Below are 10000 nucleotides of genomic sequence, written 5' to 3' on the forward strand. Positions count from 1 at the left end.
TGATAGCCTGGGCATAATTTAGGACAACCAGTTGTGGTTCTCAGCTCATGTTTCAAACCTGTTCCAGTCTTGCAGATTTCTACTTTGTAACATATGGATTTGGCCCTTTCACTCGGAGGAATCTGCTCAGGTGCAGCCTCTTGGCATCTCAAAGCTAGACAACTGCAACTCACTACTTGCTGTTCTTCCTCTAAGGCCCATCAGATGTCTACAAGTAATTCGGAACAACTGGTGTTCAATCTTCCAAAGTTCACACATGTCGCTCCACTGCTGTGTTCCCATCACTGGCTTCCAGAAGCTGTCCATGTCAGATTTAAATCCCTGATGCTCACCTACAAATCCAAAAATGGACCAGCCCCTCCATACTTGGCAGCGATCAAAACCTGATCTGTACCTTGGGTACTTCAAACCTCAAGTACGGCTCGGCTTGAAACAACATGTTTCAAGTCTCATGGAGGACAAGGATTGAGACTGTTCTCTGTCCTGCTCCCGGAGGGTGGAACGAACTTCCACTGGCTGTCCAGACAGCAGAGTTACTTGCAGTCTTCAAATACAGAATGAAGATATATCTATTTGTGGAATATTTAAATGACTCTTGATCCTGCACCTATATTGAATATCTGAAACTCTAGTACTTAATGTTTAGTTTTGTTGTTATTGCACATATCCCTGTCTGATACAGAGCTTATGCTTATTTTCCTCTTCTTCTAAGTATCAACACTGAACTCTAACCTGACCAGGATACTATGAGGAGATGATAAAGCACTTTTGTAAACCACTCTGGATAAGAGCATCTGTTAAATGTTGAAAATATAAATGAAAATGGTACTGTGCCTTTGAATGCAAGCTTATCTCTCCCTCACACACACACACACACACACACACACACACACACACACACACACACACACACACTCACACACACACACACACACACACTCACACACACACACACACACACACACACACACACACACTCACACACACACACTCACACACACACACACACACACACACACACACACACACACACACTCACACACACACACACACACACACACACACACACACTCACACACACACTCACACACACTCACACACACACACACACACACACACACTCACACACACACACACACACACACACACACACACACACACTCACACACACACACACACACACACACACATACACACACTCACACACACTCACACACACACACACACACACACACTCACACACACACACACACTCACACACACACACTCACACACACACACACTCACACACACACACACACACACACACACACACACACACACACACACACACACTCACACACACACACACACACACACACTCACACACACACACACTCACACACAGCAACAGTTTAATGGAGTAATGGAGTACAATGCTTTGTTGTTGTAGGCATAACAGTTTGTATGATTAGTGTGTAGGGTAAGAGTGTGTATGGTTAGGGTGTAGGCATAGGAATGTGTAGGGTTAGGGTGTAGGGTAAGAGTGTGTAGGGGTATGGTGTAGGGTAAGGAGTGTGTAGGGTTATGGTGGAGGGTAAGGAGTGTGTAAGGTAAGGAGTGTGCAGGGTGTGGGTGTAGGTGAGATATTTCTGAGATATCTGTACAGCTGGGATATGTCTGAGATATTTGTGTTGCTGAGATATGTCTGAGATATCTGTATAGCTGATATATCTCTAAGATATGTGTTACTGAGATATCTGTTTAACTGAGATACCATTGCAATATCCATGTGTCAGATCATTGGTGTAGCCAGGGCAGAGGGTTCCAGGTGTGACCTTTCCCCTATCTATGAAACATTTTATACCAGGTGCAAATAATAATGGGGGATTTACAAACACAAAAGGTAACTGCACAACCTTGGTGTGAGACAAAGCCCCACTAAAAGAATCGCTTACTTTGTTTTACTGGCTATGAAATGTAAAAAATATCAGTTTCTTCAGTTCAGTTCCAACAAACTGAACTGCCATAAATGTATCATATTTCCTGTGCAAATTAATGCTTTTAATATGGTAAGATTGACTGAGATATCTGTGTAGTGGAGACATATGTGTATCTGAGATATAGCTGAGATATCTGTGCAGCTGAGATAACGCTGAGATATCTGTGTAGCTGAGATATCTTGTGTAGCTGAGATATAGCTGAGATATCTGTGTAGTTGAGTTATAGCTGAGATATCTGTGTACCTGAGATGTAGCTGAGATATCTGTGTAGCTGAGATATAGCTGAGATATCTTTGTACCTGATATATAGCTGAGATATCTGTGTAGCTGAGATATCTGTGTAGCTGAGATAACACTAAGATATCTGTGTAGCTGAGATACAGCTGAGATATCTGTGTAGGTGAGATACAGCTGAGGTATCTGTTTAGCTGAGATATAGCTGAAATATTTGTTTATACAACTACTAATGTGAAATCATTCCATATCAGTACCTCATACTGCTAAAGGTAGAAACCTTTAGAGAAAACTGCTGTTCAGAGATAATCTCCACTGCCCCAGAGGACTCAGTTGCTTAAAGTTACAGATTTCACCTTTACATATCCATTTTCCCCTGCTTTTGTTTCTGATGCATATCTGTCCAGAGTCTTGGGAGCGAATGTAATGCCCTGATGCACTTTATCTGCACCTGTCTAGCCCAAACATGTGCAGCTGACAGCAGAACAGATGCACTGTGTTCTGCCCAGCAGTTACACAATGACTTTGGGCAGAGCGACCTGCTCTGAGATCAGCTGTCTGGAGACAGGCCGGCTGAAGAATTAGGAGGTGGGGTTTATTACACATTCTAAGGAATCCTGTTATCTTCTGACCCCTGTGAGCTTGTGTGGTAGTGACTCTGATGTGGGTTAAATATCGATCAAGAAGGAAAAATATGCATATTGAGAGAAAGGCAGACGAAGATACAGAGAAAGAGAGAGAGAGAGAGATTTAATTACAGTATGAATCCAAACTGTCAATCCATCTAATTGACAAACACTTGAAAAAAATTGCAATTGACAAACACTTGAAACACTCCAAGCTTTTCCTAAAAAAAAATTTTGAAGAAGCACTGGCATTACTCTTATTAAATGTGGTGAAGCCAATAAAGCTTACTGGACTGAAACTGAATCATTTCTTGGGGCATTGTTTCTGCTAGTGAAGGGTGTGTTGTATAGCTGCAGCAATTTCAGACCACTTAGCCACTTTGATAACTTTAAATTTCATAACCTTAGTCTGTCCACACTGACCACTTTATACATAATACTTATATAATACTTATATTTATACTCTATTTACCTTTTATTTGTAATGGTGTTTATTGGGTGTTCTCTTCCCTTACAGGGACGTGAATATGTCCCTGAATACATGTCCTGGAGGATTGAGACAATGAAAATAAAGTTTCTGTCTACCTGTGAAATAAAATCAGAAACTCGGCATGGAGACCCTGGAATGTTCTGGAATAAGAAAGCCCGTCATGCAGTGCATCATTCAGGATCACACTCCTCTCTCTCACTTCCATCCTCCACAACTTAATACCAGTGGCGTAGTTGTCATTGGTGGACACTGCTCATTATGCGAGTGGTGTGGCGTAGTTGTCATTGGTGGACACTGCTCATTATGCGAGTGGTGTGAGCAGGAATTATCATGTTCCTCTGTCACCTCACCACCACCGAACTACACCTACACTGAATACACATCCCACATTGCCTTCTGCTCAAAGGTTAGTGGGGAAAAAATGTGTCATTCACACATGTCTAAACAAGGTCTTCCAAAGAGATCTCATCCAAAATGCTGCGGACAGGTGGAATGTGACAGACCCCGCCAGCCCAAACCTCTGCCGGGGGTGCCCTCCCCACGCCTGCCCCGCATCACAATATAGAACAAGACTGTTGTATAGTTCTAGACCGCAGCATAGTTCTAGATTGCAGTCTAGTTCAAGACTGCTGTATAGATATAGACTGTTGTATAGTTCTAGACCGCAGCATAGTTCTAGATTGCAGTCTAGTTCAAGACTGCTGTATAGATATAGACTGTTGTATAGTTCTAGACCGCAGCATAGTTCTAGATTGCAGTCTAGTTCAAGACTGCTGTATAGATATAGACTGTTGTATAGTTCTAGATTGCAGTATAATTCTAGACTGTTCTATATTTTTAGACTTCTATATAGTTTTACATTTACAACCTTTAGCAGGTGCTCTTATCAAGAGCGACTTACAAAAGTGCTTTGTCATGTACTTATAGAATGCATTCTAGTGCAGTACAGTAGGTTAGAGTCCAATATACCAATGAACTAGAATACTGTAGAAATACAGGGATCACTGCTGATGCCTAGAGTTCAAGGTCAAGTTCAAAGTTCAAAGAGATTTTATTGTCATTTCAGCTATATACAAGTACACAACAAAAATGAGACAATGTTCCTCCAGGACCATGGTGCAACACAAAACAACAGTGCAACAGACAACATGCTACACAAGTGCAAACAGTCCAATACAGTGCAAAAATGTCATTAAATAAACATTAAATAAACAATAATAAATACAGGACAGGACAAATACAAAATGAGTAGACAGTGCAATTATTTAGTCCAGTACACAGTACTTGGCATATATAAAGTGAGTTGTGCATAGGAATCAGTGACATGCTACCCTGAATATAGTCACCGGTAGCAGCCAGAACAGTTCAGAGCACAGTGCTGGTTTCGTACAGTACTCTAGCAGCAAGTAGGATAATGTGCAAGACTGCAACAGGACTGCATAGTTTATTTGTGTGAGGTTTGACTTCAGCACTAGTCCGATGCAAAACAATGTGTGTGTGTGTGTGTATAGATATGTATGTATGTACGTACGTAGAAGTACAGCACACATTTAAGCTTTTTAACAGACAACAATAAGCGTAATAAACAATAAACAATACCCTACAATAAGTATTAGAGTTTCAATTAGTCAACATAGGAGCAGGGTCAGTGGTCATTTAAATATTCCAATAGATGGGTCTTCACTCTGCATTTGAACTTAGTGCTGTGTTGCCTGTCAGATCCCTTTACATGGTATGACATGCCAGGCAAGCTCACAGTCCATTACATCTGTTGTGCATTTTGTATCATATCTCCAGTTGTTTATTTTTCCCACACTCGTTTAAAAACTGATCTTCCTCCTCTCTGTTCTCAATCAGAACCCTCACAAATTATTAATAAGAAAATTATTTTCTAGGACATTCTCCACCAGTCAGACTATAAAAAGAGATTATAGCTTAATAAATGAAGAAATTGTGTAAGGTTTCTGTATTTAACTGATGTAAAGCAAATCTCAAAAAGACAGGCTGTGTCCATTGATCCTGATAAAACCTCCAGCTCATCTATTGCCTCCAAACTGTGAGCGGGGAGATTGAGCATATCATTTATTGCTCGTTACTGCCATCTACAGGTTGGAACATGTAGTACAGCAATGATTTTCAAAGATTGCTATAAGATACGTTTATCGTTTATCGTTTATGAACGATGACCTAAATGACCTAAAGGAAGATGCTCACTGTTGTTAAGCCAAATTTTCCATCTACCCATAACCACCATAGCAGTTAAAAATATGTGTGGAAAAATGTAATGAAATTACATAAAAAGAACAGATAAAAATGGCTGTGCTTCACTTGCTATGTAATAGATCCACTGCCTATAGTGTTTCCCAGGCCTCACTTCACAGCAGACTTAACTTATCGGCTAATTCTACACATGACAAAGCCTTTGAGGGTGTGATTGAGGAGAGACCAGCTCCTGAGGGACTGTCCTCAGACAGAGGTCACGCTGTGGTTGAAACAGACGAGACCTCCTTCAGCAGGGGGCTGAGGGTTGGCGCCAGGAACATATGAGATGTGTATGGTTAGAGTACGGAGGTAGAGAATATGGACCAGAGCTGGAGAGATGTGGTGATATGTGGTCTGTGTTCTTTTGTTGGTGTGACTGATTTTACACTGCTGACACTGTGTTTTAGCTTGACCACTTGATGGAACTGTAGGTTTACTGAGCAGTTGTAATTCCGAATGTTTGAGACGGGGTGTTTTAATGGCTGCTATGCAAGATTAAGGGCAAGTGAACCAAGTTTCTCCTTCACCTCCCAAATCAAGTGTTTCTATCTACCAGTGAACTACACGATCAATAAGGCATGAATCAGACATGTGAACTAAAACCATGAACCAGGCATGAATCAGACATGTGAACTAAACCATGAACCAGGCATGAATCAGACATGTGAACTAAACCATGAACCAGGCATGAATCAGACATGTGAACTAAAACCATGAACCAGGCATGAATCAGACATGTGAACTAAAACCATGAACCAGGCATGAATCAGACATGTGAACTAAAACCATGAACCAGGTATGAATCAGACATGTGAACTAAAACCATGAACCAGGTATGAATCACACATGTGAACTAAAACCATGAACCAGGCATGAATCAGACATGTGAACTAAAACCATGAACCAGGCATGAATCAGACATGTGAACTAAAACCATGAACCAGGCATGAATCAGACATGGTTCCTTGGCTCATGTGTAGACCTCCACTCAACCAGAGATTTTTATTGGCAACAAAAAAATGTTTCTTTTAATTTATATATTTTTCTTTTCATCCAATAGCCTTTGCTTATTGTGCAAATAAAAAATGCACATTTCAAATTATCCAATCGGTTGCAAGAACCATGATGGCAATTTCATACCATAGCCGCATCTTTGGAATCACTAAGGTCTAGTTTGTTAAAATGGCTCTGTGAATAAAGTTAATGACATATGTCATGTCTTTCAAGAAAAACACACAACTACACGGCTGTGTAGCTGGAGCCTGCTGTATAGCTCTTAGACTGCATTATACAGTGTAGTCCTAACTCCTGTATAGTTGTAGATCTGCTGTACAGATCTAGACTGTTGTATAGTTCTAGACTGTCCTATATTTTTAGACTTCTATATAGTTCTATGTTGCCTGTCCGATCCCTTTATTAATCACATGGTATGACATGTCAGGCAGGCACGCACTCCCAGCCTATTACATCTGTCATGGTTCATATCATTTTCATACCTCAATCTGTATTCTTCAAGGAAATCAGACAACAGAGAGCCTCAGGATCGGATGAAGTACTTTCAGGAAAAACCGGACAACAGATTTCTTTTCCCACTTTGCTTCATTTGTGGAGAACCCGCTGCTGTTCTAAAGAAAGGCAGCACTGAAAGACATCACACACACACACACACACACACACATTATGCCACTCTACGAAGAACGCTACAAGCCGGGAAAGTGAAGGCGCAGAAGGAGAAGTAGCCCACACCGGTCATCTTTCCAGCAACCTAAGCGGGAGGTGGGCGGCGAGACAGGAGGAGTAATACCTGGGGAGTTGACCAAGCACTCTTAAGCGCTTCAGCTGCAATGCTGTCTGAAACCACATGCTACCATGAGCGATTCAACCCAGAGCTGCTCTCAGCCCTCAGACTGAAATGGTGATCAGGTAAAAGATCGAACTTCAATACATTTCCTAGTCTCATCAGCGTGTATTTATGATGTACTTATCGATCAATTGTATGTAAAGTTGCTGCAGTTTGTGGCCTGTGATCAGATGTTAATATTAGAAAAAAGATTTGCAAAATCTTACTATTCACACAGACAGTGGTATGAAACGATCACGTATAACTGTGTCTACTGCTCTCCCCATGTGCAAATGTTTCTTTACGCCACATCAGTGGAAGACTGTGAAGGACCAAGATGAGTTGGCCGTCAGTAATCAGAATGTGAAAACTGGGCATCTAAAGGAGAAGTTCTGCTGATTTTCATCCTACGGTGACTTTAATGAAATAACGACGCTGGCAAAAAATTCGTTATTAACAAGTACACAAGTGTTTTTATTTATGCAAGCAAGTTTGTTCCTACTATTCAAGAGAAAAAAAAAAAAGAAAAAAAAAAAAAGAAAAAAAAACACTGTCAAGCTGTTGGCACATTTATGTACAAAACTGATTAATTTTACAGCCGGCTACAAAGCATTCTTAGTGAGAGTACAAAAGGCTAACATAAGAGCGCAGGAGACAGGGACAAACAGAGAGGAACAGGATAGAGAGAGAGAGTTTAAATCTCTGTAATACTGTATATGCAACATCATAACAAGACATCTGTTTCAAGACATGGGTTTGAAAATCAATACAAAACAGTGAGGACAAAACCAAAACACTACAACCTAAGAAGATATTTAGGCTTTAATACTGTTAGCTTAGCAACTGTTACTGCACACTGGAGAAAGAAAGTTTAAAAAAAAAAAACCAAAAAAACTGCTGACCTCAGCAAGACAGTCAAATGTACAAATGAAAGCAAAGGACTTTGTTCTTTTTCTATTTTTTCATCTGTTAAAACTACAACCATTAAATTGATAATCATGCCACAATTAACAGCTAGATAACAGCCTTTCTTTGCCGATGCGGTACGACCAGTGCTAATGCACTTACACAGAGGAGGAGCTCACATTGGCCAATAAGTGCACACAAAAAAAAAACCTAACTTCATTTTTTACTTTTTTGTGTGTTTTTTAATGTCACTGGCAAAATGACTGTTGCCAGGCAACAGACTCATGAGACACTTTTGCAAACTCAATGCAGTTAAAGAAGTCAAGAACTCGCCAGAAGAGTTTGGTCTATATCCAAGAATAACACGTGTGGCCCACATGTACCACCATGTTACATGTTCTCATTTATTTAGCAATGCCATTTTGGCAAACAGTAATTAGCCCTCAAATGTGATCTTTTTACTCATACGTTTGGCAATGGGCCAAGGTGTTGTAACCAAAAACTTTGTCCTTAACTTTTGGACACTTTTTTAAAAAATTGTTTATTTATTTATTTTTTTGTCCCAGATATGGAAAGAGATCTCAAGAATCTCACCTAAATGTCACTATGTATGTTTTCTAAACTCTTATGACCTGAAATTGATGTGAAATATATGTATACATTTATTTAGATATATACTGTATATATACAGTTCAGCGGAGTAACAAAAAAACAAGATACATTTCAAATGCTCAAGCCAAAACAAAGCAATAAAACACCTGAAAATGTTACTTGTAAGTGAGATTATGGCTCGTGAAAAACAAGAGAAAATTAAGAGTCTATCCAATATCTACAGACTGTCAGATGTCTACAGTCAGTCTGGGGAAAACACTAAACAGGCAGTCAATCAGAGGTTTGAGTATAAAAAAAAAGCAAAAAAGCCCCGCCCCCAGCCACACCCCATCACTTGGTCCTCCCCCTCCTTCAGCTTCCTGACCACCTGACCGTTCTAACCTGCAGATGGAGATGAAGAAGCAACATTGCAGCTTTATGATGTAGTTAGCGCAGCTAGCACACATTTTGGAGTTAGGCCAAGCGACGAGCGCAGGAAGAAGTCACTGTACAATCCTGTGCTGAAATTCTGAGCTCCCAACCACTACTGAACGTGCCGGGAAGGAGTCTGTACATTTTGTAATGCCGACGCAGCCTGCCACCGATCACCTGTGAGAGGTTTACCTGTAGAAATTGTTCAAGTTTGGTCACATTTAGGACATGAAGGTTGAAAAGGCAAACAGAAGATCTGTCTGCTTTACGTGTGGTGCCCAGGTTGAGGAACTCAAAGAAACTTTAATGTGTTTACATTAAAAAGTGTTGCGACGATTAAGGCGACATTGACTGAAAACTAAATGGTTAAACAAACAAAAAGGTGTCATTTCACGTGGAGAAATGTGCTCAGAAAAACAGCTGAAGAAGACCTTTAAGACAAAGAGAACAAAGGAGCAGAAAAAAGATCGCATGGTGGGGAAAAAAAGCCCAGATCCTGATAGACTATGGGTAGTCAGAGACATCATCATCATCAGTTTCCCTGACCAACATTCTATTCCACACACAGGTGAAAAGGTTTGGAAGATTAACCTGTTCCTACCCAAACCCATCCGATTCCTTAATGCTGCAGAGAACT

The 10000-nt window shown here is 40.5% G+C and overlaps 1 protein-coding gene across 1 annotated transcript in view; it reads right to left on the reverse strand.

Annotated features, from left to right (window-relative positions):
- Positions 1-7880: 7880 nt before the first annotated feature.
- Positions 7881-10000, reverse strand: part of LOC145655408 (proteolipid protein DM beta-like) — a 10169-nt gene continuing 8049 nt past the window's right edge. Inside the window, exon 5 of the mRNA XM_081709008.1 lies at positions 7881-10000. This exon is cut by the window's right edge and continues 264 nt beyond it. The gene's annotated coding sequence lies outside the window, so the exon portion shown is untranslated.

Source organism: Electrophorus electricus, unplaced genomic scaffold (assembly GCF_041902795.1).
Source record: "Electrophorus electricus isolate QZ-2024a unplaced genomic scaffold, ASM4190279v1 Scaffold254, whole genome shotgun sequence".
Taxonomy (NCBI): Eukaryota; Metazoa; Chordata; class Actinopteri; order Gymnotiformes; family Gymnotidae; genus Electrophorus; species Electrophorus electricus.